The following is a 25801-nucleotide window of genomic DNA, read 5'->3' as shown; positions in this document are numbered from 1 at the left end:
TGGGGAAGCTGGCCCAGGGATAAAAGTCCTTTTGTGGTAGAGAAGAGTTCTCCTCTCAGGTTCCATCTACAGGGCCCATATCCTTACTTTTTTCTCTTGGTTACATGGTCCTTTGTGAGAACCATATTTCCTTGGAGGCAAAAGACCAGAGTAATGAGGAAGGAAAGGGAATCTTATGTTGACAACACTCTATTTAAGTTGTTCTCTAGAGAAAACGTGCTGAATGGGTGGGTGCTCATGTGTCAAAGTTTGGGTGTATATGTTAAGTAAGTGAAGCTTCCACAGAAACAGAACAAAACAGTACATCTTTTGTGGCTTCCTATGGCATGATCTTCTTGAGTCACACTTGGATTAGTGTTTTAATGCATTTGTTTCTTTATTCCTCCTGCAGTTTATTGTGTACTAGCTATGTACTAGGCTCTGCACAGTATAGACTTTTCTGAACCACTCCTTTCTGCTTTGCTGAGAACTGCTGGGCAGTGGTCCCTCTCTTTTGTTAGGGACAGGGAGGGTTTGTACAGAGAGGAGTGAGGCAGAGCCTTAGGCCGCAGTGAGAGGGAATGCAAGAGTGGTCAGATACATGGTAGAAAAACCAGGGCACCTGGGGATTCCCTTATCAAGGGTTGCAAGGAAGGAGAGGGTGCTAAAGTCAAGGATTGGAGAGTGAGATAGAACTGTGGGGGCTTGGATGTGAGGAGATCATGGTCATCTTTGAAATAACAGTTTCAGGACAGGGGTGGTGCAGAGTGAAAGCATAGGTGAGCAACAAGGTGGGGGGGATTTCGTGTCATCTGAAAGGGCTTTCTGGTTTCAGACCTCCTCTCTCCTGGTACACCTTGATCTCTGACTTTACCTTCACAGGAGGTAGAGGTGGCTTTTCTGTTGTGCTTTGCAGTGCTCTCTGGAGAGGTCCTGACCCCTATCTTTCATACTGTACCCCAAAGGGCCCATATTGTCATATGGTAGCTCCACCAGCAGAGCTCTCTCTCCTGTGACCTCTTTTATCTGATGATTAGGACTGATCCCCAGTGAAGCTGTGAAACTTGCTTTCTAGGTCCCTTTGCCATTCTGGTCAGTCGTTGACTCACTTCAGTAGCCTACCCAAATATGGCCAGTGAGTCCACCTCCAGAATGCCCCTCTCCTCCTCTTCAAAGCATTAAAACCCTGGCTTCCCCAGGTATCTGATAAATGAATACATACTCTTGTACTTACGGTTGGTAACAACTCAATAAGTTATGCCTCACAGGAGAATGTGTAGTTTAAAAGAAACATATTAAGCTAGAGAAATAAATCTCTAATGGTTGAATTTCAACTGCCACTGACAAGCAAATAGAAGTGATATTTTAGGGTCCCTGAGCTGCATTTATAGAGCTCTTCTCTATCTCTGTCAGACCCTATCTTGAAGATGGTATTCAGTTCAAGGTGCCCCAGATGGAACAAGTGTGATTCTTACCCAGGTCTTTCTGACTCAAAAATCTTATCCCTGTCTCTATAGCAAGATGCTGGCTGAGGTCTCCTGTGATTCCCTGCCCATGGCAAAAGCTAGATGACCCCTCACTAGAGCACAGAAGGAATTCTTGCTTGGACAGGGAAGTGGCTTCACCCTGTTTGAAAGCTTCACTCGCTCTACTGATGGGAATAATTAAGTGTTGGCCCTCAGATTCCATTCCCATTCTCCTTGTGACTTCTTTCACCAGGACATACAGTTTCCAACTCCCAAAGCAGCAGCCTTGCCCTCCCTGGGGGCACAGGGAGTGGGGGAGGGCTGGTCTCACCCTGGGTCATGGATGACTACACCTCCCCTTCCCCAGCCTCAGGTTTCCTTTTCTTGAATTTATGATTCATGATTATTTCATTTGGATATCTTAGAAGAATCTTAAAAATGCATAGAATGGAAATAATCTACCTCATTACCACCTTCTCCCCAAATTTTTTGTTGGGCTTCCCTAGTTCTGAATATGATACCATCATGTTCTTGCCTTGAAGCTTGGGTTAACTTTGATTCCCCCTTCTTCAGCTCCCCAGTCACCAGGACTTGTCTGTCCTTTCTGGCCACCTCCAATGCCATCCCTACTTCAGACTCTCTTCATCCCATGCCTAATAGTTCCTTCCCTGGCTCTCCGAACCCCGCAGGTTTCTTTTATGTCAACTCCTCTTTTCACCATGTCTTTCCTCAGTGAAGCAGCCCATGGTTTTCATAGCCCTGGTCAAAGATTAGAGTCCTCACTCTGTCAGCCACAACTCGCTAGCCTCACCCAACCCCTCTTTTCTATGCCGTTTCCCACCAGCTCTCTCTTCTAAGCAAAGTGGCCTTCCTTGGAGCATATTTTCTGCTTTTTCTCATGCGGGTGAGATTTTTCCTTTTCCAAATGTCCTTCCCTCTCTCATCCTCTCCTCACCTGTCCTGCCACCGAATCCTTTAAGGTTCAGATCCAAACTCCTTCCACAGAATCTCCTGTGGCCACTACAGTTGGAAGCAACTGTTCCCCCATTTAAACTGTACTATGATTTATTTTTGTACATCTCATTTGGCACTTTTTTGGGGGTTTCACTAATTGTTAGTTTTCACATTTTATCTCCTTGGTTGCAAATTGTCTTTTCCATAGCACTTGGCACAGTGAAGGGTGTTGGTTAGTGACTGCCTGGTTCTCATTCTTTCTGCTTCCCCACCTTCCTTTCAGTCACAACCTGTCTTTGCCCCAGGAATCTGCCCTTGTTAATCCTGGCTGTTTTTCAGCCTGTCAGTATCTCTGTCTGTGTTGTCTCAAGCAGTGTTCCTCGCACCCCTTCTTCCTATTAAATCTCACCATCTCAGAGAAGCTGTGTGGACCAGTGGGAAGTGCTCAGGCTTTGGGATTGGGAGGATCTGGGTTTGAATCCCAGCTCTGCTGTGTGGTTTTGAGGAAGTTACTCTCTGAGGCTTTGGCTTTTTTCAGCTCTGAAAATGGGGAAACTATTCTTTATCATAGGTAAAAATACATGATAGGCCCTCAGGAAACGTTTGTCTCCCTCTCCCCTCCATTCTCAATTCCTCCTTTTCCATGCAGCCCTTCCCAAGTACCCCACATGATACTCAACTCTGCTGTTACTGAGATCCTGTGGCATGTGCAGTGTCAGAGACATAGGGCTGAGCTTTGTTTATGTCTCTCAACTTAAAGAGCAGGTGCCTGAGGTCCAGAGGTGGGGAGCGACTTGCCACAGGCTTCCCCAAGCAGGTAAGTGACTGAGCCAGGTCCAGCACTCAGTCCTGGGTTTCAGCCAGGTGTCTGTCTCTGTACTCAGCCAACACATGGGCTCTTTCAGCTTGAGGGCTGTCTCTATCCCCACAGCATTCTGCACAATGTCGAATGAACATGGAGGAGGTGCTTAATAAATACTCATTGGTCAACTACGTGTGTGAGTCCTGCTTCCCTGGTGGGAGTAAGGATTGTTATGTTCAGCTTTTGTTCCTTTTTGGTATTCAGTGCAGGCCTGGTTACAATACCTGAAGGTTAATTTCAGACCTAAGAACCAGGGTTTTTCAGTGGTTCCTGGGGCTGTCCCTACAGTATTTTGCCTACCTCTGGAGAGCACAGTTCTGTGGAGTGTCCATTTGTGAGTGGCTCTGTGGGGAGAGGCCTGTGTGTGTAGCCTCAATGCTTGCTTATACCACATTTCCTCCCACTCTGTACTCCTCCAGCCTCCCCTCTTTCCATCTCCACCCCCCACCCACTCCCTGCACCATGTTGCTGCTTTCCCTGCTCTAAGAATAAATCATCACTGTTGCATAGCAACGAGTTTGGTTTCCTTTACTCCTCCTTCTCCTCCTCCTCCCACAAAAGTGCCTCAGTGCTAAATTTAAGGTAGTGTGTCAGGAGATGCTATCACCCCACAAATGCCTCTGAACCCCAGCATTGTTCCCCTATAGCTGCTAGCTTTATAAGGACAGAAACTGTGATGACTTTTTTTTTTTTTTTTTTTTACTTTTCTACCCTCAGCACCTAGTACAGTTTCTAGTACTAGGCACATAGTAGGTGTTCAGTGAGCATCTATTGGATGATTAATGAATGAATCATTTTATTGGAATTCTTGCAGTTAAGAGGTGCTTCTGGGAATTGGAAATGTTATTGCCGACTCTGGGATGATCCATAATTCACCTCTCTTGGCTGGGTGCCTCCCCTCCTTTCTTTCCGCAGCCACCAAAGAAGCTGATGTAGCAAGAAAAGGCACATATTTCTTCGTATCTCACTGTCCTGTGGATGGTGAATGCATTTTCCTCTCTATTTTCTGGAAACTGGGGTTCAGGCAATCCACATGGTTTATTGAGCCCAATGGGAAGTATCAGTGTAATGGGGCTTTAGGGTTGGGAGCAGATTGCTCTTTTTGATGACAGGAGTATCAGGCTTGTTTTCAGGGGAAGATGAATGTCTGTGAGCTCTGAACTCACAAAGTCCTGGATTTGAATCCCAGCTGTGCTACTTGCAAGCTGTGGGCCCTGGATGGGTCCCTTAATTTAGTTTATGGGTTGTAAGTATTGCCATGAGGAAATACTAATAGAGACTCCCAGAGTGCTAGGAAACAAGGGTGACCAAATAGTGCGTGTTTCTTTTTCCCCTTTAAATGGAGAGAGAGAAACATACCAGAAAATACTTATTAATGCTAGTGATGGAATGCCATCTGTACATAGATAGGCAGGGCAAACAAAGGTAAACCAAGTGAAATTTAACAATTTTGATGTCCTGAAAGCTTCCAATAAAGACTAAAAAGGCTGTAATGTATATTTGTTCAATAAATAAGACTGGCCTCAAATTCTCTTTGAAAGTGGGGCATATATCCTTAAAATAAAAAAAAAAGTTTTCATTTTAGAACAGGATAATCTGAACAATTAGAAGCTATTAGATGGGCAGTAAGAGGGGGACCTAAGTAGTGTCTCTTTCGGGGCCAGAGGGAGTGTTCTCCTTTGACCTAACATATGTACCTTTTTTCTTTTTCTGGCCTGAAAAGTAAGTGTTGGATTTCACAACTGACTCTCTACGTACCCTGTGTTCATCTCCTCCCAGACATCCCCACATAGCATCCCTAATTGACTCAGTTGTAGCTTCATGGAGTAGGAAGTACAGGATCCAGAGGGAGAATGACCAGTCCAACTGCTCCTCTGAGATCCTGGAACTAGAGGTTGGAGAGGAGGCTGGGAACGGGCCACTGTTCAGCTTAAAATAGCAGCAGCAGCAGCTAAGGGAGCAGCCAGAGGTCAGAACCTGGGGCAGCCCCAGGCACACATTTCCAGCAGAGAATTCTGAGCTTAGCTAAATTGTTCCCTGCTCCTTGGGAAGGGGTAGTGGGCACTGCCTGGTCTTGTATGTCATCTGTGCATCTGTGCCTGCCCACATTGGGCAGCTAACATCTCCCCTTCCAGGTATGCATACCACTTCGTCGTGGTTGTCACCATCGTCCTCGTCCTCCTCCTCTTCCTCGTCCTCCTCCTCTTCCTCATCATCTTCCTCTTCCTCATCATTCTCCTCCTCCTCTTCCTTGTCCTCCTCCTCTTCCTCTTCCTCATCATCCTCCTCCTCTTCCTCATCATCCTCCTCCTCCCCCTCCTCATCCTCCCCCTCTTCCTCATTGTCCTCTTCCTCATCATCTTCCTCCTCCCCTTCCTCATCCTCCTCCTCTTCATTGTCCTCCTCTTCCTCATTGTCCTCCTTTTCCTCCTCTTCCTCGCCCTCTCCTCTTCCTCCTCCTGGTTGCCATTTCTCATCCTCCCCTTCCCTCTTGTCTCTCTGCAGCATTACCACAGCAGCATCCATTTACTAGATTTTCATAAACCAGTCACTTTTTACAGTGTTCTTGGGCCTCTGCCCTCTGAAAGTCTGTAGTTTGAGATGGTGTCCTGGACTGCAAGCTTCCAGGAAAACAATCCAAGTGCAGCCATTAAATAAACAGGAAATAGATGAGATAGAGTGTTCTTATTCCGTAGGAGTTGAGGCCAGTAGTATTTGTGGAGTCTTCTGGGTGTGCGTTTGAGAAAGCCCAGGAGTTTCCTGCTTGAAAAAGGTGAGGGTGGACTAAGTCAATGCTTTCCTAGGGACCAGTGTTTGAGGGGAGGAGCAAGCCCTCCTCTTATGGGCAAGAGGGTACTTCCAGCCTTAAGGCTGGACCTTGGGAAAAAATACAGAGCAGCTGGAGGTGAGGGATCTGAGGAGACAGGGTCAAGGCCATGTTCGCATTTGCCTCAGACCCATCCTCCTCCCTTTATCGATCTGCTGATCCAGTAACTCCGTCATTCATCTACTCAACAAACATTTAAGGAACTTTGCTAAGTACCTGTGTGGATGGGAGAGTATTCTAAATCAGTGAGTTTTCACCCTAGCCACACATTGGAATTGCCTATGGAACCTGAAAATTACTGACGCCCAAGCTTCATCCCAGATCAATGACATTAAAAAGTCTCTGGGTCTGAGATGTAGGAGTGAGTGTTGTATTAAAGGCCCTTCACTGCCAGGGTAGACAACCACTGGTCTCAGTGACCTCCGAGGCTCCTTCCTGTGACAGTGCCACTCACTGCCCCTCTTCTGAGTGACATGACTGAAGGTGTGACTTGCAGTCACTACAGCAGCTGCTACTCTGTGCCCACTTCACATAAACGTCTACTGAGCAGCTAGCATGTGCCCAGCATTAGAGACACAGAGATGAGGCTAACAGCATCCCCAGGAAGTAAATTAATGTAACCACTCCATTTCCTTGAATGTTTATCTGGTGAGCCAGAAGCCAGCTTTTCTGATGAATGGGATTTTCTGAGATTTGTCCTGTCTTCTCCCTCTGTGGAAGAAACTGTGACTATATCTGGTACGTTTCAGTTAAATGGAGATGAAGCAGGTGGTCAAAAAGACATACACAGAAATAGATGGAATGCAGGCAAACAGGGAGGGATGTTGAAGGGACAAAGTGTTCTCTTTAGGCAGGTTTTCAAGGATGCACCATTGAGATGAAATCATGGAAAGGTAAAAGTGAATAATATGCCTGTTTGAGTACTTGTATTATCAGCAAGGAATTGGGTCCCCATGAGGCATCTGGTTTTGGGCTGGGGACAGTGGACATGACACTGGCACTCAGAGAGCATGCAATCCTCCTTGGCAATTAAAACCAATATCCAAAACATAGAGATCTTAAGCCCTCAGTTGTGTTTCACTGAAAGTAAGGTTCCTACAGGCTTGGGGAAGGGAGGTAATGGAGAAGTGCTCCCTAAAGTGTGGTCCATGGAACTGCTCTGCCAACCGTTTGTTGTCAGTCAGTAATGAGGAGCACAGAAATAGAAAGGAAGCATTTAGAAACTTTATAGCAATTTGCCAGAGTAATTTTATGTCTGTTGAATCTAAAAATTAAAGAATTGGAACTTTTGTTTTTAAAATTGTACTTCACTGGTAATTCATTTTTATTATATTTTACTAAAGCACTAGTCTATAACAGATTAGAATAAAAGCAGAAAAAAAAATCAAACTGGTCTTTCACTGCAAATGGCTTGAGGAGAAGTATTGGAGTGGAAATCTGATATATCCTGGCAGGCTAGAGAGGTACTAGAAGGTGGGGAAAGGGCAGATGTTCTATCGGATGTTAAAAAGGGAGTAAGGGCCAGGCGCAGTGTCTCATGCCTGTAATCCCAGCACTTTGGAAGACCGATGCAGCAGATCACTTGAGGCCAGGAGTTTCAGACCAGCCTGGTCAACATGGTGAAACCCCATCTCTTCTAAAAATACAAAAATTAGCCAGTATGGTGGTGCATGCCTGTAATCCTAGCTACTCAGGAGGCTGAGGCAGGAGAATTGCTTGAACCTGGGAAGCAGAGGTTGCAGTGAGCCAAGATTGCACCTCCACACTCCAGCCTGGGCAATAGAGCGACTCTGTCTCAAAAAAAAAAAAAAAAAAAAAAAAAAAAAAAAAGGTGAGGAATAAGTAAATCCTGGAATCCTAGAACTTGTCCATGAGCGAGGCTCTAAAACAACAAATATTTATTGAGTTATTTGTGGATGCTGCAACTATACCATGTACTTTATATAAATTATTTTATTGTCTCCTCTTACAAAACTATGTGAGATAATAGCGCTCATCACCATCTTTGTTTTGCAGAGGCTTGAAAAGGGCAAGTGAGGTCCCCAGGCTATCGCAGCTAGTGAGTGGTGGGCCTGCATTTTAAAGCCAGGTGTGTTGGACTCCAAAGCCTAATGGTTTATAACTCCCCACTCCATGCAGCCCCTCCAGGTGACAGGGATCACAAGCAATAGGCTCTGCCCATCCAGACATTGCAGAATAGGAATGAGGAGAAGGCCCTGCAGATTCAGATCATGGCAGAGCATTTGCTTATAGAAGATGCTCTGCCTCCTAGGGAGAGGCAGAGTATGGACTTTTATCTGTCAGCTCTTGCTCTCTCTTCGCCTCTGTGTTATTTCAAGAAATATTTGAGTAGGTGGAGCTACCCTAGTTGGGGCCTTTTATTAGGTTTTGAATTGTTTTGTCAGTAGCTTGTGTTAGTGGCATCTCATCCATCCATTAGAAAAAATTTATTTTGAAATAATTATAGCTTCATAGGCAGTTGCAAAGAAACATACATGGAAGTCCTTTGTGCCCTTCACCCAGCATCCCCCACTGTTAACATCTTGTATAACTGTAGTACGATATCAGAACTAGGAAATAATCCACAGACTCATCCATCCAGTTTTGCTCCCATATCCTGAGAATCACATTTTAAGAGAATCATCACTAAGCCAAAGTGTATCTGGAAGAGGGAGAGGGTGGTTGGTCTAGAAGCCAGGTCATATGCAGAAGTTCTAAGGGACTACTGTGAGCTTTTTACATATAGATGCTGTGTGTTATTTACATCTCCTGTCTTAGTGCCTAAAACAGTGTGAGGCACACAGTTGATCCTCAGATGTTTTTTGGATTGAATGTTTGATTCAGAGTATAAAACCTGTGTACACACATAATGGGTGCTTTCCATGTTGTGGGGCCTCTAGTGAGGAAGAAGGGTGAGATTTATCTGTCCCCTATTGCTCTAGAATGCAGAGCTGGGATTAGTGAATGGGGGAAGGATGGAAGGAGAAACATCCCACCCAGATGTGTAGAAGGACTTGACCAACAATGGGAGCAATGCAGCAGGGACGTAGTTGGCTCCCCTCTCCTGGTTGTGTTTAGTCAGTAGCAGACCATCAGGGGTTCAGTGGGATGATTAATGCATTTTTTTTTAGTACTAGACCGGATGGCTTTAATGGAAGTCTTTTTCAGTTTCTTGTTTCTGAGATTCTAAGAACATGTGCTTATGAACAGAAATAGGATAACTGGGAAGGGAGACCAGTTTATGGGAGGAGTCTTCATGGAGTTTGAGGAAACAGCAAAACTTTCTTAGGGAAGAACACCTATAGACTTTGAAAAGACTGTGTTTGCTTTTTAAAGGAAGGTCATAGGCAGCCAGGTATGAAACCCCTTCTCTTAGTGTTTCTGTGTAACCTGTGGAATTTGCCCAGGGGAACATCTAGAGTTAACCTGGAAATCAGATGCTTTTCTTTCAGGCAGCTTTTGGCAACATCAAAACATTAGTTCTAGATAATATTGTGGGTGCTAGATTCTGACTATAGGTGACATGTTTTTGTCATGTTAATCAATTATTGAAATTAAGGAGAAGATTATTGCAATTTCTATTCCAGGAAATGAAGCATGCACTGAGTTAATCAGATTACTTCCAGGTGAAAAAGGAAAAAAAATAGGTCGAGGTTCTTAAATTAGGCCACCTGAGAAGGTTATTATATATTCATATATGATTACCTGTAAGGTATGCATTTAAATGATTTATGTTTTTATTTCATTCTGGCTGGCAAGGAAGATAGAAACTTCCTTTTGTGTGTTTTAAAAGCTCACAGAAAATTCATCATTTTTAATCGGGGAGAAGAGAAAGGAACAAAAATGTATTTACTGCCTACTATATGCCAATAACTTTATATTATTATTATATTAATTTTCACAATGATTCTGATGGGTATATTTTATCATTATTATTTTGTGACCAAAAAAACTGAAACTCAGAGCAGATAAGTAACTTGTTCTGGGGCACACATTGAGTGAAAAACAGAGCTAGGACTGAAAGCCAGGTCTGGCAGGCTCCAAAGCCAGTGCTCTTTATGCTGTTTGCTATTGGCGACATGCAACCCTAGCAGAATCCAAACTGTGTTCATGAATGGATTTCAGAACTTGTATGTCTCAAACCCACAGGTGTCAGTTCCTTGTCTGTAGCAAAGCCTGCCCAGATGAATCTCCACCATTGCTGATGACCTTTTGTAGTAGAGTCAGACTCAGGCATTCAAACCATTGCTACAAGTAGAAGTCCTGGCACCTTCCTATCTCCCTGTACCCCCTAGTGCCTCCATAGTGCATGATCTTGAAGATGAATGCTGTCCTTTCCTTTGACTGTGGCACAGCTTCCAGCTTGCCTGCTGCCCAATGTCGAATAATCCTAGCTTAAATTTTTTCCTAGTTTTGGAAATGGGTTCTCATTCTCTTAAGTGGCTTGGAGAGAAGCCAAAAGACCCCATGGTACAAAGGACAGAACACATGACAAATATGTTCTATCCATGCTATGGAACTTGCCAGCCATGTTGTTTTAAAGAGTCTCTTAGCTGTCTGAGTCTCAGTTCTTTCACCAATGAAAAGGGGATAATGTTAATCTTCTCTATTTTCATTTTAAGGTGAGTATGAGATTCAGATGCTATTAGTATCTGGGAAACTTTGAAAATAATAGGGCATTATAAAAATGTAAGAGAACCATCTGTCCCGTGCAAAAGCTTTCCTCCAGAAGAGGTGAAAGCCAATGCACACGGCAGAGTAGGGAAGCATCAGCTTTTACTAGCCAGTCAGGTTCCGTTCTATTGGAAGTAGACTTGGTCTCTGTGGCCCCCTCTTTTTCCTGAATAGCAGAGCTGTGTTTCTTGGCTTGGGTTATTGAAATAATTGCTCCCAATCTTCCCTTTCCAATGAATGCCAAGCTGTTAAACCTGAACTACAGCCACTGGCTGCAGCCTTCCAAAGATCCTGATTGGGTGGACTGGGTTTTGCTCAGCTGAATTTGCTTGCTGGTTATGTAAATATTAGGGTTGTTAATCTTCATTAGAGGGTGTTAGCCAAGAAAAATTGTATTTCTATAAACCCATATATTAACATGGGGAAAAAAGTAAAAGTAAACCAAGCAAAATTGAACAACTTTGATGTCCTAAAAGCTTCCAATGAAAACTAAAAAGCCCTAATGTGTATTTGTTAAACAAATAAGAACATGGTTTCAAATTATTTTTGAAAGTGGGACATAGATACTAAATAAATTAAAATGCAAATTTTTCATTTTAAGAGAATAATCGGGACAATTAGAAGCTATCCATTTTGCTGTCATTTATAGATTTGAGTTTGCAAAGCAGTTTTCATGGATTTTTAATTTTCCTACATGGACTTTATTCCTTAAATGTAGTTTGTGTTTATATTTTCATGTTAAAAACTTTTCACTGAAGTCTATCAAGTGTACAGAAGAGTGCACAAATTCTAAGTATACAGCTCCGTGGATTTTTACCCAGTGAACACACTAGAGTAATCAGCACACAGATCAATAACATTATGAGCACCCCAGAACGTTAGCCCCCGCAGGGTCCCTTTCCGTTCACTAGCTCCTCCTCTCAAGAGTAATCTCTATGGTGACTCCCAGCATCATAGATTAGTTTGCCTGTTTTGAAACTTGGTATTTGTGGAATTCTAAAATACACACTATTTTATGTCTGTCCTCTTTTGTTCAGTGTTATGTATGTGAGATTAATCCATGTTGTGTATAGCCATTTGTTTTTATATTGTATAAATATGCCACAATTTATCCATCTTACTGTACAAGGTATTTGGGTTGTTTCCAGCTTGGGGCTATTATGAATAAAGCTGCTATGGACACTCTTGTATGTGTCTATTGATGAATATATACACCCAGTTTTGTGGAGTATATACCTAAGAGGAAATATCAAGCAATGGGGTATGAGTATGTTTAGCTTTAATAAACACTGCCAGAAAGCTTTCCAAAGCAGTTGTAATGATTTATATCTTCACCAGCAGATAGAAGACTTCCCATTGTTTCATACCTTTGCCAATATTTGGTATTATTTGTCTTTTCCATTTCGGCTTTTCTGCTAGGTATGTGGTAGTGTCACATTGTGGGCGTTATGTTTTTGTTTTTGCATTTCCTTGATGGCTAATGAAGTCTAGAACATTTTCGTATGTTTATTGGCCATTTGGATATCCTCTTTTGTAATGTGAATCTTCATGTCTTTTGCCTCATCTTTGCTATTGAATTATCTGCCTTTTTCTTATTGCGTTGTAAGAGTTCTTTATGCATTCTGAATATGAGTCCTTGGTGGAATATATGTATTATGAATATTTTCTTCCAGTCTGTAGCTTGTTCCTTTACACTCCTTATGATGCATTTTGATGAAATGAACATATGTTATTAACTTTAATGTGGTCTACTTTATCATTTTTTTCTTTTATATTTAGTACTTTTTGTGTCCTGTTTAAGACATTTTTGTCTACTCTAAGTATTTCTTACTAAAAGCTTTATTGTTTTACTTCTCACATTTGGATCAGTAATTCATTTGGAAATGCTTTTAGTGTATGGTGAGAAAGAGAGGTTATTATCATTATTTTTCATTCAATTTGAGAGCAGGTACTGTTTATTAACTGACCACCTTAGAAAAATAATCATGGTAGACACCTTAGTTCATTCTTCTAATAAGCTTGTTGATCTGGTCCTCCCTGTTGCCAGCATCTCCACCTTCTACAAAATGGATGGTCTTTTTCTTCATTCCATCTCATGGAGAAGATAATTTGAAGGGCCACAGGAAGTTATTTGCTTCCTTGAAACATTTTCCAAGAGTGTAGTTCTCATGATCAGATCCTCCATGCAGATGATGCCATATTTACCAAGAGATGGAGCAATCAAGGCGTTATCTGTCAAAGCAGTTTGCTTCGTACTAATTTTGCCATAACCACGCTTGTAGATTAGTTCATTTACTGACTTCAGATTTGGGTACCCCCATGCAAGATATGGTTCTACAATCCTCAGCATGTTAATTGAAGCCTTGTTGAGCTTCACAAAGGTTCCATTGAAGATTTGATGAAGGCGAAGAAGCTGCAACACCTTTCAGACCTTTGGGCTCACACCATTGATACCTCTGATCCTGATGACAAACGCTAATTTGGGTTCTGCAGGTACATGGAAGTTGCCAGCTTTTCTTGCCATCCTGGCCATTCACATTTCAGCTCTGTACATCTGCCTGTATTCCTTGTGAAGTGCTTCGCTTTTTCATAGATAAGCTTCCTCGTTGCCTTACGAAGCATCTTTTGTGCAAACTTCCTTCTCAGGCGCTTGATCTTCAGCTCTGCGAAATTCCTTTGTTTTTCTTAAGGGTTTCTGGCACAACAGAAACCTCCTTCTTCTTCTTTTCTTCTATACTCTCCATGGTTCCAGCTGGAAAAAAGGAGATTTTTTTTCTCCTGTTTTGTCATCAGTAGACTTGAAGACATTTATTGAAAATATCATTCTTTCCTCACAGCATTAAAATGTCACCTTTGTCATAAATCAGAGGTGCCACCAAGTAGTTGATTCTACCTTGATTGTACTAAATACATGACTAATCTCTCGGCACAGGCAGGGGTGACTAAGAAAGGCCAGGACAGGATCAGAGGTCCAGAAAATTTCCAGATTCACTGCCCCACAGACTAGGTTTAAATATCCTTCTCCAAGTAAAATGACTTTAATAGAATCATAGTATGAACACATAGACAGTTCACAAACAAGATGGTTAAGAAACTATCCTCTCCATTAGAAGATGGATATGGAGTGGAACCATATGAAATGGAATTTAAAGAAACGCAATACCTACTTTCAAGTTAAATTCAGTTTCTCACAAGATTCAACTGAAAATGATTATTACTTTGCTTAATGCCAGTTCTCACAATAAAGGAAAGCCTTTTCTTGAAACAGGCTTGGCTCATGCCCATTTCTTGGGGTTCATCCATCACATCTCCCTCAGCAGAGTGCAGAATTAGACACACAGAGCCTTTACCTTCTTGCTTATTTTAATTACTCTGTGAAGGGCCTTTTGTTCATCTCCAGCTGCTTCTGGCAACCTAAAATCTTTCAGGATTTCTAAGATTCATCCGGTTCTGGGATGCTGATAAGGCAGGGTCTCCTTAGATAGATGGGCACCCATCCAAGGGCCCCATCCAGCTTAACCTATGGAGGACATCAGCTCTCTGGCCAAGCCCTCATTCATCCAGAGAATACAGCTTCCTTCCATCAGCCAGATTCAGGGTGGGATATGAAGTGGAATCCTTCTTCTTAGGGAACTTGGACTGGTCTAGGCACCTTCAAGTTCAGGGAGTTTCCCTCCACCTCTGCGTCTCTCTCCTGGGACTGACCCTAAAGTCTTGGCTGTGGTGAATGAGAAACATTGTTCAGCAACAAACCTCATTGGAGCAACAGCTTCTTTTGTAGGTTTCCATTTGGTGAACAAGTGCAGTTGAGCACCTTCTGTGTATTAGCACTCAACGTCTATTCCCAGTGCTTGAGAGACTTAGTTTACCTCTAACAGTCTCTACTGAAACTTGGGGCCTGACAAACTTCACTAATGCTTGATCACCTGACCTCAAGTCTTACTCATTCCTATTCCCCGCCATATTAGCTGAGTATTTTGTAATGAATCTCATCTGTCTGCTGTGTATTATACCCCACTTTGAACTTCTGTTTTGACTTGAGTGAATCCATGTCCTGTTAACCAGGAAGACTCCAACTTAGCTGAAGTCCTACGTTCTTAAGTGTCTTGAGATGCTTTGCTGCTGCCCCAGGATCTGCCATTGATCTCAGGACAAAGCAGTGCACTTGTCAAGAGAGAATTAATCTTGTTCGTGTAATGCCATCCATGTGTTGGGGTCCTGTGTTTTTCCTGTGCCCAATGACAAAAGATATAACAATGACAGGGAGTTAGGACTGTGGCATAATGTCCCCACAATTGTCATGCCTTATTTTCATCAGGAAAGAATCCCAGTCACTACAAGCCTTTGCCACCCTAGACATAGTATAATTTTGATCTTGTTCACCCGTTTGCTCTATATGTACACAGAATGGCTATTTTAGGCTCTTTAATGTCTGTTCTTTTAAAATAGCTTTTTAAAGAGACTCTTCTGTTTTGTGTTTATGTTTCTTAATCTCTGCACATTTAAAAACCATTGTATATAATAGAGTCACAGACTTTCGGAACCTAGATATATTAGATGCCATTAGTTCAGTCTTTTCATGACTACATAATACTGTGAGATTTCTCTCTCCAGAGATATTTTTAAACTTCTTTTACAATCACAGGAAGTCAGAGCTGGAAGACAACTAAGGACTGTGCTCGGCCAGCAATGTCATTCTGCAGACAAGGACTCTGAGGAGGCAAGTGACTGGACCACACAGGCAGTGGTGGGATAGGGTCCTGGATCTCCAGACCCTCAGTCTGGGGCTCTTTGTTCATGCAGGGCTGCTTCTCACTTCCAATTTCACTTCCTAATTGTAACCCAAAGACAGCCAGGCGTTTCTCATGGAATCTGTGAATGTGCTTGTCATGAAACACTAATCACTGCCAGGATTTAAGGTAACATAGAAATACCCGAAATGTCTTTTGGGCAAGAGCCATGAATCCCAATGGGAGTAGGCTGGGATAAGTAGTTATGTTAATAAAACTTTTCCACATCAAAAGTGTGAGTCAGATGCAAAGTATAAATACCTTTAAGAGGTTACATGCAGAGGGAATTTAGTTTTAGTACAAATAGATCATTTGTTTGCATCCCTTTCTGAAATAAGGGGGGTAGAAGTTATGTCTTTCAAATTACACTGATCACTAAAAAAAGGGAAACCATCTGCAGGAGGGTCCTTTTCCTTGTGGACTGCTGTCCTGTATAATGTTTCTGATAAAGCTTGAGCTTCCAGCCCAGCAGAGGAGAAGAGGAGAGTGTGTCTTTTCTTCCCTCTGTCTTAGCTGCATTCAGAAAGTTCCACCTCTGCCCCTTTCCCCTGCAAGTGCCCCTGGTCCCAGCTCCTTCCTGAGGCCTGTTGCTCTAGGTGCTCTACAGCCAGGCAGCAGTGGCTGTGGGTCTGGGGCCTGTGGGAACCTCCTGTGATGGAGTACAGAGCACTGTTAAGGAGAAAGGAAACATTAGAGTCAGTTTTTCTTCTGCTCCTCGGGGCTCCCCTTTTCCTGCCCATCTTTCTCCTAGGATAGACTGAGCTAAGCAGAGAGGCTCAGAGGTGTGCCTTGTAAACTTCAGAAATTTTCCTACCCATCACACCCAGGGTTTGTTTCTGCCTGCTTTGTGTCACCTCCACCCCACCCTCTGCTCCTGAAGCAGGGATGTTTGTGGCTGAATGAGGAGGGTGGAGTAGATGGGAGTGTGTTTACAGCCTCCTCTGGGCTTGTGCCTGGTGACTAGAAGGAGCTGGATGGGAACTTTATGGATTGGACAGCCCACTTCTCCCAGGAAGCACCCAGTCTACCGAGGAGATGATAATTGCTTATCTGATGGCCTCTGGTATAAAGTGGTGCCTGAACTGAGTGTTTCTTCATTACTTCTCAGATGCCAGCACCAGTCCTAGGCTAGTGTATCAGTAGAAGCCAGATCTGAGCTGAGATGGTGATTCTGTCCTCTCTGGAGAGGCCATTGTCCCCAAGAGGCATTCATGTGTTGATTTGCAAAACACTGTTGAGTTTCTCTTTGCCTGTTTGGAGATTTTTATGCAAAGGGATCTCCATTCCTAGAATTCACTGAAAGCAATCCCTGACATGCCCTCTGCAACTCATCATGTTAATGGGAAAGAAGGGCTGGAGACCAGCCAGGCTACCCCCTCCCCTAGCCATGTCAGGATGGCTATATTGATTGCAGAGTCTGATGGAAGATTATGGCGATGGATGGGGATTCACTTGGCTTTTGCAAGGCCACTGACGGTGGAGAAATAAAGCTCTGGCTCTGGAGCCTGTCTTCTCAACTGGGCTTCCAGCCAGGTCTTCCTTGCCATCCTCCTACTCCCCCCCTAGTCCATCATGCACACCCAACCAGGTCTGGCTTCCCTGAACACCTCTTAGTCAAACTCCCCAATTGCTTAGAACCCCTTAATGGGTCCTCTTGGCCTGGACTCAGGGCCCTATAGGATCAGGTATACATCTACAAACAATTGCCTTTACAATCTTATCACTGATGAAGCCTGCCCTCTGCAGTGAAACCCAAGACCAGATGGAGTCTTCTCATAGTCCCCTAAAAGTTCCAGGCTTATTTGTACCTCCATGCCTTTCCCCAGATTGTTCCCCATGTCTTCTGAGCTCACCTCCATCTGCTCAAATTCAGTTCCTCCTTGAGTATTTGGCTTATGCCATACCTCCCTAACCATTGGCCCACATGCCTTTTTCTTTTCTTTCTTTCGTTTTTGTTTGTTTGTTTTTGAGACAGGGTCTTACTTTGTCACTCAAGCTGGAGTGCTGTGGTGCAATCTCAGCTTACCACAGCTTTGAGCTTCTGGGCTCAAGTGATCCTCCTGCCTCAGCCCCCCAAGTAGCTGGGACTACAGGCAGGTGCCACCATGCCTAATTTTTTGTATATGTATTTTGTGTAGAGATGGGGTTTTGCCCTGTTGCCAGGCTGGTCTTGAACTCCTGAGCTCCATCGATCCACTAGCCTTGGCCTTCCAAAATGCTGGAATTACAGGCATGAGCCACTGCACCTGGCTGGCCTTTTTTTTTTTTTTTTTCCAACTTTCTATCTCTTTCAAAGTTAACTGGTTACCTTTTGCCTCCTCCGCTCCGCAGGCTATGCAGTAGCCCATTTCTCTGATATGTAATACCTGAGGGCAGTAACTGTTAGACCCTCCAGTCCACGGCAAAATGTGAGATGAACACATGCTATTTCTTGGGTAAATGGGGAGAGATGAATGCTTGAAATAATGAACTCTCTCTGGACAATTTAGCATCATTTCCTTCTTAACCTGGTGTTCATGTACCCATTTTAAAGTGACGACTAAAGGTATTGATGGGGATGGGGAGAGGTGGAAGCAGGATTCTCAGAACGGTTTCCAGCATAGCAGTGATGATGAGCAGGACTGAGATGGAGCAGGTACTAGATGAAAAACTGAAACCAAAACCCAAAGAAAGCAAGAAATTGAATTTGACATACCTTGGTGAAGGAAGATGGGTGTACTGGGTTGAATAAATGTCCCTTGTAAGTTCACATCTACCTGAAATCTTAGAATGTGACCTTACGTGGAAATAGGGTCTTTGCAGATATAATTACGAGATTAGGGTGGGCCCTAAATCCAATGACGGGTGTTCTTGTAAGAGGAACGGAGGATACACAGAAAAACAGACCATGTCTTCCATGCTGCCCTGGATGGAGGGGCCCATCAAGCACTCAGGGCAGCCTCAGCATGATGGGAAGCCATGGGCCAAGCCATCCCTGCAATGTGCAGGAGGGAGAAATCACATCAGATGGGATCGCTTGAATGTTCACGTTTTTATGAAGAAGGAATCTGGTTAGAATGATCATCAGGAATAGAAGAGGTCTGTGCAGGGAGAAGGGTGATGGGGAGTGTACTGTGGTGCTTTTGTGGAAAAGTGGATGGGATGTGGGTTTGCTTTGATGTAAGTGAAAAGAGAAGAGAAGGAAAGGAAGTGTGAAATGACCCAGTTGGTTTTTGCAATGAATGATGTGTAAGAAAATGGCCTTTTTTTTTTTTTTTTTTTCTGGGTCACCAGGCAGCTCTGACCATCTGTCAGATGGCATCACTTCAGGCAGAGGGTGGGGTAAGAGAGAGCTTGGCCTTTGGAGGATTTCCTTAGGCGCCACTCCAGCACCTTCTTTCTCCTCCTCAGTGTCGGAGATGGTGAGGGATAATGGGATGCACGCTGGGAGCCTTCCCTGGATCCCCATATGGTCAGCGCTCTGTCTGAGCAAGTCTGTCCCCTTCTTGGATTCTTGGTCTTCTCCCTTTTACAGGAGGCTTACAAAGTTTATGTGAGCATTGAGGAAAAATATTTTGTAAACCTCCAAATGCTGTCTAATATTGTATCCTATAGTTCTCCAAGGACTGAGAAGGAAGATAGATGGAGTCTTAATCTTTTGGGGTTTGAGGGAAGCTCGCATACTGTGTGAAAAGTAATGAAGGTTTCAGTTTGAGATGATGAAGTTCTAGAGATGGCTGGTGGTGATGGTTGCACAACAATGTGAAAATGTGAATGGACTGAATGCCACTGAACTGTACACTTAAAAATGGATTAAATGGTCAATTGTATATGCTCTCTGTTTTACCATAACAGAAAAGTCACACCTCTATCCCTCCCCCAAAAAAGTAATGTACATACAGGACAAAGCTGATATGTGAGTAAATTTGCCACTCCAGCTATTACAGAGCAATTATTAACATTTTGTGGTGAATGCTTGTATTTGCAATCACTGTAAGGAATTAGGACCGGTTACCAGGACTCAACACAATATATTGTTGTTAGTGCTTTTGGATGGCTCTAGAAATTCTTTTGGGAGGGAGTAAATTATGTCACAATAATTGAAACAGAAATGAACTATAAGCTGAACTTAATAACATGATCTGAGATCACTTCTCCCCCTCTACCCCTGCCTTCAAGGTTGTTCTCCTACCATAGCACTACTTTTTCTTTGTTTCCCAATTTACTCCTTATCCCGGTAGGTCAAGGTGAAAACAGATTTGCATCTATAATACAGAAACATGTGAATCTCCTGTGGCCTCCTGTATGTTACTAAAAATGTCTCATGTTATTATGGACCCTGGTCCTGTGGGCCAGACTTTGCTCCCAGAAAGAAGCAAGAACTATTTGCACATCTCCCAGATCATTCCTTCCCCAGGCCTGTGGGCATCCACATCAAAGCCTTACAGGATCACCCCCAGTTTTTTCCTTTCTTAAGCTCCAAGGTGCTTTTGAAGATCAGAACCATAAGTATGAATACTGCTTGAGGGTATCTGCATTTCTGAGGAGTCTCCCATAGGCTGAAGGCCCAGAAAGTAACTCGGAAAGGGGTTGAAAGATAGATGCCTTTTGGATTGAGAAATTGTTTTACTTCATCACAAAATAAACTACTTATGGTTTGGGATTTAAATACTGGGACATGTATTGTACCTCCTCTAAATCATCCCAGAAAATGAAGCAGAAGAACAGTGTTCAATGTAGAACTGCCCATGGTGCCAGATGATTTTGAGTCACATACAGAGGCAGGCACAGCTCTCAAATGTTATGGCTACTTGTGTTTCCGACAGGCAGCCAGTTTCCTAAGAGGGGGTTGGGGGCAGGAAAAATTCAGTGCCTTCATTGTGGGCTGCTTCTTGTTGAATTTTGCTCCACAGGTTAGAAGACAGGTCCCAGTCTTCCTAATGAGGCATTGAAAGTCTAGGTGGAATAGATGCTTGCTGGAGCCTGTGGAGATTATAAAAGAGCTCACTGCCTTAACGTGGTCAGGAGAGGCAGGAGTGAGAGCCAGTGTGAAGGTGTGGGAGTTGGAAGGAACTTGGAACTCAACTTCTTTTGGCCCCTCAACTTGAGATTCACAAAGAAAAAAAGCAATGTCTCCTCGCTGAAAGGTAAGAGTTTAAAATTTATCTGAACTCTGAATATTATAGTTTGTTTTGGCTCCAGTGGCATATTTCCATAATGTATTTAAATCACAAATCCCTGCTCTGAGGCAAAGTCAAAACACCTGGTCTTAGTCCTGAGGTGAGGCCCTCAGAGCTGGAATAGTGCTTTGCCCTGTGCAGGGGCCATTATCAGATTTATATACAATGGAAAAGATTGTCTAGAACCTAGAGAGGCACTAACTAAGTCTTATCCTTTTCCTCCTTAGCAAAATGGAAACTCCTCCTTGCACAGTGCAGCCCCTTCCTCGCTATAGGTTATTTCAAGTGAGAAGAATAAACATGACTTCCAAATGCCATCTAACAATATATGAATATCTAAAGGAGACAAGGATGACTGAATGCATCTTCATGTGTAGGAAGTGAAGTGGCTGTTGACATTAAGTACTTCTTCATGAGTGAGAGGAGGCCCGTGATGGAGATGACACCAGTACCTCCTTCTAGCACTCTGAATTCCCAGTGTTTACTACTGGTGTCTCTGAAACTACAGCATCCTCACCAGGACCACACAGGGAACAAAGGCAAGACACCTGAAATCCCTTTAGCCGTATTCACAACACTTACTTCATAGATAGGATGATGTTTGAAATATGAGAAGGATTTTTTTAAAAAGAGCACTCTGTTCTCTTGGTATCCTAGTATGAGTGTCTGAAAGTGCTCATTGGCTGGAAGGTTTCATGTGAGCATCAGCCGCAGGGTCCAGAAGACACTCTTGGCAAGCCTGGAGAGTGAGGATGTTGAACAGGCAGTGGAAGCATCCATGAAAAGCAGGCAGCTGCACAAGACTTTCCAACAGATGGCTGGTCACTTGCACAGAGGGAAGGAGCCATGGATTCCGTGATAATGACACTTGTGCCAGCTTTTGTGTTTCCAGAAGTATTGAAGATATAAGGGAACCAACACGTGTAGAGTATGTGAAGTCTTACAGAGACGAGGTCCTAAGGTATCTATTTTGACAAATCACGTTGCAAGTAATGTGAAAGCAGTTTGAAGAAAAAATGTCCCCATCTAATGCTGCATTAGGGCATGCATTTCTATAGCCTAAATCTGTCAGTGACATGAAAATACATGTTTTGTTGGACACAGAATAGGTTGAACACATAATAGGTTCTAGAATGGATCTGCATAAAGAAGTAAGAAGAAAGGATATAAAGGTAGAAGAATAAATGTATAAATATTACAACAGGACACTGAGCTGGGTGGCTCTTTACCATAGACCTCGCTCGTATTTCTCACTACAGGCTTGCTGTGAGTCAATTTCCAAGTTCTCTCTTTCTCCTTCCAAACTGCCCTGTATGTAATCTTGCTCCTGGGCCACCTGACTGATTTTTAATGCCTGGATATTTGCTTCCACCTCTGCATGACCAAACCTTGGCCAAGTCACTGTTGACTCAGTTGCAACATCTGTCCCCTGCTGAGGGCTGTCATAGCTTTCATAGCTTACAAACAGTCCAGCTTGAATCCAACATTTTCTGTGGTCATTTGGAGTAGCAAGAAGCATTGTGTTTTGGATTTACTGCAGAGATCACACGCTTAACTGTATACAGTCAGTTTTTATAGCTATCACTGCATCCAGGTTGGACAGTGACCTTGACTGAGACATCCTTTACCTCTGTTTCAGATCAATTTAGGCGGCATATAAAATCTCTGTGCACTGCCAGGGGAAAGTAAAGTGGAAGACTTCATGAAGAAATGGACAAGGCCAAATAGTTGACCATTGTTGCTGTATAAATCTTGGATCCAGGGCTAAAAGGTGGCAGTATAAATGCAGATGGTGCTGCTGCCATATTTTCCTAGCACATCTTCAAGCAGCATATTTCAAGCCGTCAGGGTTGGAATGGCATTTCCAAATATAAACTCAAAAAATCCTCAGGTGTTTGGTTCTAGAATAGAGCTGGGAATTTTGTCCTGCAAATGCCTTCTGCAGCATGGGAGCAAACCCACTCTTCTGTGTCTGATGCTTCAAACTCTCTATTTTCTGGAAACTGGAGAAAGATGTGGGTCTACATTTTGAAGTATATGCCTTGAACAGGAATTATGCACCTATAGAAAACTTGTCATACATTGAGTAAACTCTCAGTTTACAGAAATCTATGGAAATATCAAAATAAAACATCAGAAGGAGCGGTAACTATAGAGGTTACTAACTAAGGGGATTACCTGAAAAATAAAGTTATATTTGCCAAAAACTGTATTTGATTAGTTTGGACTTCTTTTTTCCTATCCCTTTTCTGTTTTATATTTATATTTCATTTCTTCTAAAATTAAGTGATCTGTCATGATCTAATATTGTAGAAAATGTCCAAGTCTAGACATTAGGATGGCTTTTGTTATTTTAGTCACATGCAAGAAGCAGAATGGTTTTGTGGAGAGAGCTCTATCTTTGGAGTCCAGCTCTACCTTCGGTGCTAAACCCAGGCATCTTTGTCCTGATTATAGTACCCCTCTGGCTTCTCCTTATGTTTGTAAAATGAGGGGGGCTCTCTGAAGTATCCTTCTGGCTGTAAAATCTATTAGCTCTTATTGCTGAAGGTTGCTTCTGTTCAGAGTTTCTAGGTTTCTTATAAACTGAGGAGCCAGAGGTCAGGAGGAATGGAAACTTGTTATTCCATTTGTAACATTGTTCAAAGTTTTAAATACAAACACAGGTAATTAATCTGTCATCGTTGCTTGAACATATTATACTTCACTGAATGATAAAATACAATCTTTAGAAAAATTTGTTATGAGAAATAAATGTTGCTGCTTATCTAAAATTTTTTAGGGTCCTTCAAATTAATGCTTGTAGCAGCAGTTATCAGCCCTGGCTGCGCATTAGCGTCTCTTAGAAAGCTTTTCAATATGCCAGTGTCTGCCCTCCCACCCTCAGAAGTTTTTATCTAATTTGTCTGTTGTGGGGCCTGGGTACCAGTATTTTAAAGAGACAAGATTGAAAACAAAATACATTCAATTCCCAAGACTGATGTATGCATGGTTCCCATGAATAGCTCGTACCTATCCACCCTCCATAGCAACCACATGTGGTCCCCTCCAACGTGCTGTCATGTTTCACACATGTCATTTCACACTGCTCCATCTTTGCGTCTTCTGTTGTAGCCTGGAATGCCATGGCCCAAGAGGCTTAGACTTTCTTGAACCCCTCCCTACAGTATAGATTTCTTTATTAGCATAGCTCCTGTACTTTGTAATGGCCTGCCTTGCACTCATTCTTCCTGTATTGTAAATATTTTATCCACCATTGTACATATTTATATTCCTACATTCGCTCATGTCTCTTGGGCTTAATGCCCACCCCTGCCCAAGTGCTTTCGCATTGTACCTACCTTGGCCTGTAAGGCCTCACATGATCTCTTTCTCATGTCCTCTCCCTGAACCATGGCCTCTTTCTCAAACCTCTCTTCCTACCACTTCCTGCTTGTTCATTTCAGCCTTACAAGCCTCCTGACCCTCAAACATACCATGCTTGTCCTCATCTCAGGGCTTTTGCACATGTGGTTCCTCTGCCTGGGGTGTCTTCCCCCACTCATCCTCCCATCTGCCTCCTCCCCAGCATTCAGGCCCTCACTCAAATGCCATCTCCTCAAAGTGGCCTTTCTTAACCATCTTAGCTAGAGTAGCCTGTCCCCCACTCTACCATCCCAGCATCACACCCCACCCCACTGCTTCTGTGTTCTTTGTGGGACTTGTAGTATCTCAAGTAATATTGTTGTTTTGTACACATGATTTTTGTAAGCCTTCCATAACTGGAATGTACGTTTTATGAAGATAGCAACTTTGTCTTGTGGGGGCTTAACAAATATTGAACACATGAAGATTGTCTCCCCTGTGAGATAGTGCAATGCTTAGTGTAGTGACTGGAAAGATGGTGTTCATTAAGTACTTCATGAGTGATGTTTCCTAGATGTTTCTCCTTCAGAAGCAGAACCACCAAAGAGCTCAAATAATACTCATAAAAATTAGGCTGATTTACGTTTACATTTTCTTAATTTCCAGTTTTAAAAAGCAGAGAAAAAAATATGTTTTTTCTTTTTATAAGAAAATTATGTCTCTCCCTAATTTAAAAATCTTTGTTTCCAGGACCCACACCTATATAGAGACGCCCTCTCTCCAGGAGTCCCGTTCAGCAGATACCAAAGGGAAAGGGATTCCTCTGGAAATCAGTTTTGCCTAGAAGCCCCAAATTTAAACTGACATCACTGCTCTGAGCCAATGTGAGAGGAAACAGATGTTTTTTTGAACATCTAAATTTGGAGGGCCCAGCGTGGTGGCTAACACCTGTAATCCCAGCACTTGGGGAGGTTGAGGCAGGCAGATCACTGGGGGCTGGGAGTTTGAGACCAGCCTAGCCACCATGGTGAAACCCTGTCTCTACTTAAAATAAAAAATACAAAATTAGCCAGTCGTGGTGGTGTGTGCCTGTAATCCCAGCTACTTGTGAGGCTGAGACAGGAGAATCGCTTGAATCTGGGAGACAGAGTTTGCAGTGAGCCAAGATCACACCACTGCACTCCAGCCTGGGCAACAGAGCAAGACTCCATCTCAAAATAATAATAATAATAATAATAACAACAAAATAATAATAATAAATTTGGGGACTTTCCAAATAGGTGACTGGACAGGTAAAGAGGAGGGAGGGGGTGGTCCAAGAGTGAACCCTGTGTCCTTGCAGGGCTCTGCCTGAGCGACTGGGCCCAGGGCTCCCTTAGATACCTGCACTTTACTGCTGACCTGTGGCTCCCGTGAAATTGTTAAGCAGGACACTGGTTGCTAGTCATGGTGGTGGCAGTTCTAATTCCTTCTCCCTAGCTTGGCTCTTGCCCTGGGATACCTAGAGGTAGAGAATAATTTGGAAAGTTGTCAGAAACATTGGGAGCATTGGGAGCAAGTATGGAAGAGCACTGGACTCTCCAGAGAACACAGCATCTGTAAGGAGAAAGATATAGCAAGCCTGTTCTCCCATCTGTGAAATAGAGGGGTTGAGCTAGATGGTCTTTAGTGGCTTCTCTGTTTCTAACCTGCTCAGTCTGTAAGAGTTCGTAAGCATTTTGTTATTGAAGTGATCAACATTCAAA

The 25801-nt window shown here is 43.1% G+C and overlaps 1 protein-coding gene, 1 long non-coding RNA gene and 1 pseudogene across 40 annotated transcripts in view; 2 read left to right on the top strand and 1 right to left on the bottom strand.

Annotated features, from left to right (window-relative positions):
• The window catches only part of KALRN (kalirin RhoGEF kinase), a 694928-nt gene that overhangs the window by 106649 nt on the left and 562478 nt on the right, over positions 1-25801 (top strand). The window lies entirely within an intron of this gene.
• Positions 12760-13506, bottom strand: LOC107128980 (large ribosomal subunit protein uL30 pseudogene; annotated as a pseudogene).
• Positions 20445-22921, top strand: LOC141409720 (uncharacterized). The gene is made up of 3 exons (XR_012431629.1): positions 20445-20678; positions 20939-21672; positions 22351-22921. It is a non-coding gene; the product is annotated as an uncharacterized lncRNA (long non-coding RNA).

This window comes from Macaca fascicularis, chromosome 2, assembly GCF_037993035.2.
Source record: "Macaca fascicularis isolate 582-1 chromosome 2, T2T-MFA8v1.1".
Lineage (NCBI taxonomy): Eukaryota > Metazoa > Chordata > Mammalia > Primates > Cercopithecidae > Macaca > Macaca fascicularis.
The sequence above is the reverse complement of the archived record's forward strand: the minus strand, read 5'-3'. Positions and strand labels throughout refer to the sequence as shown.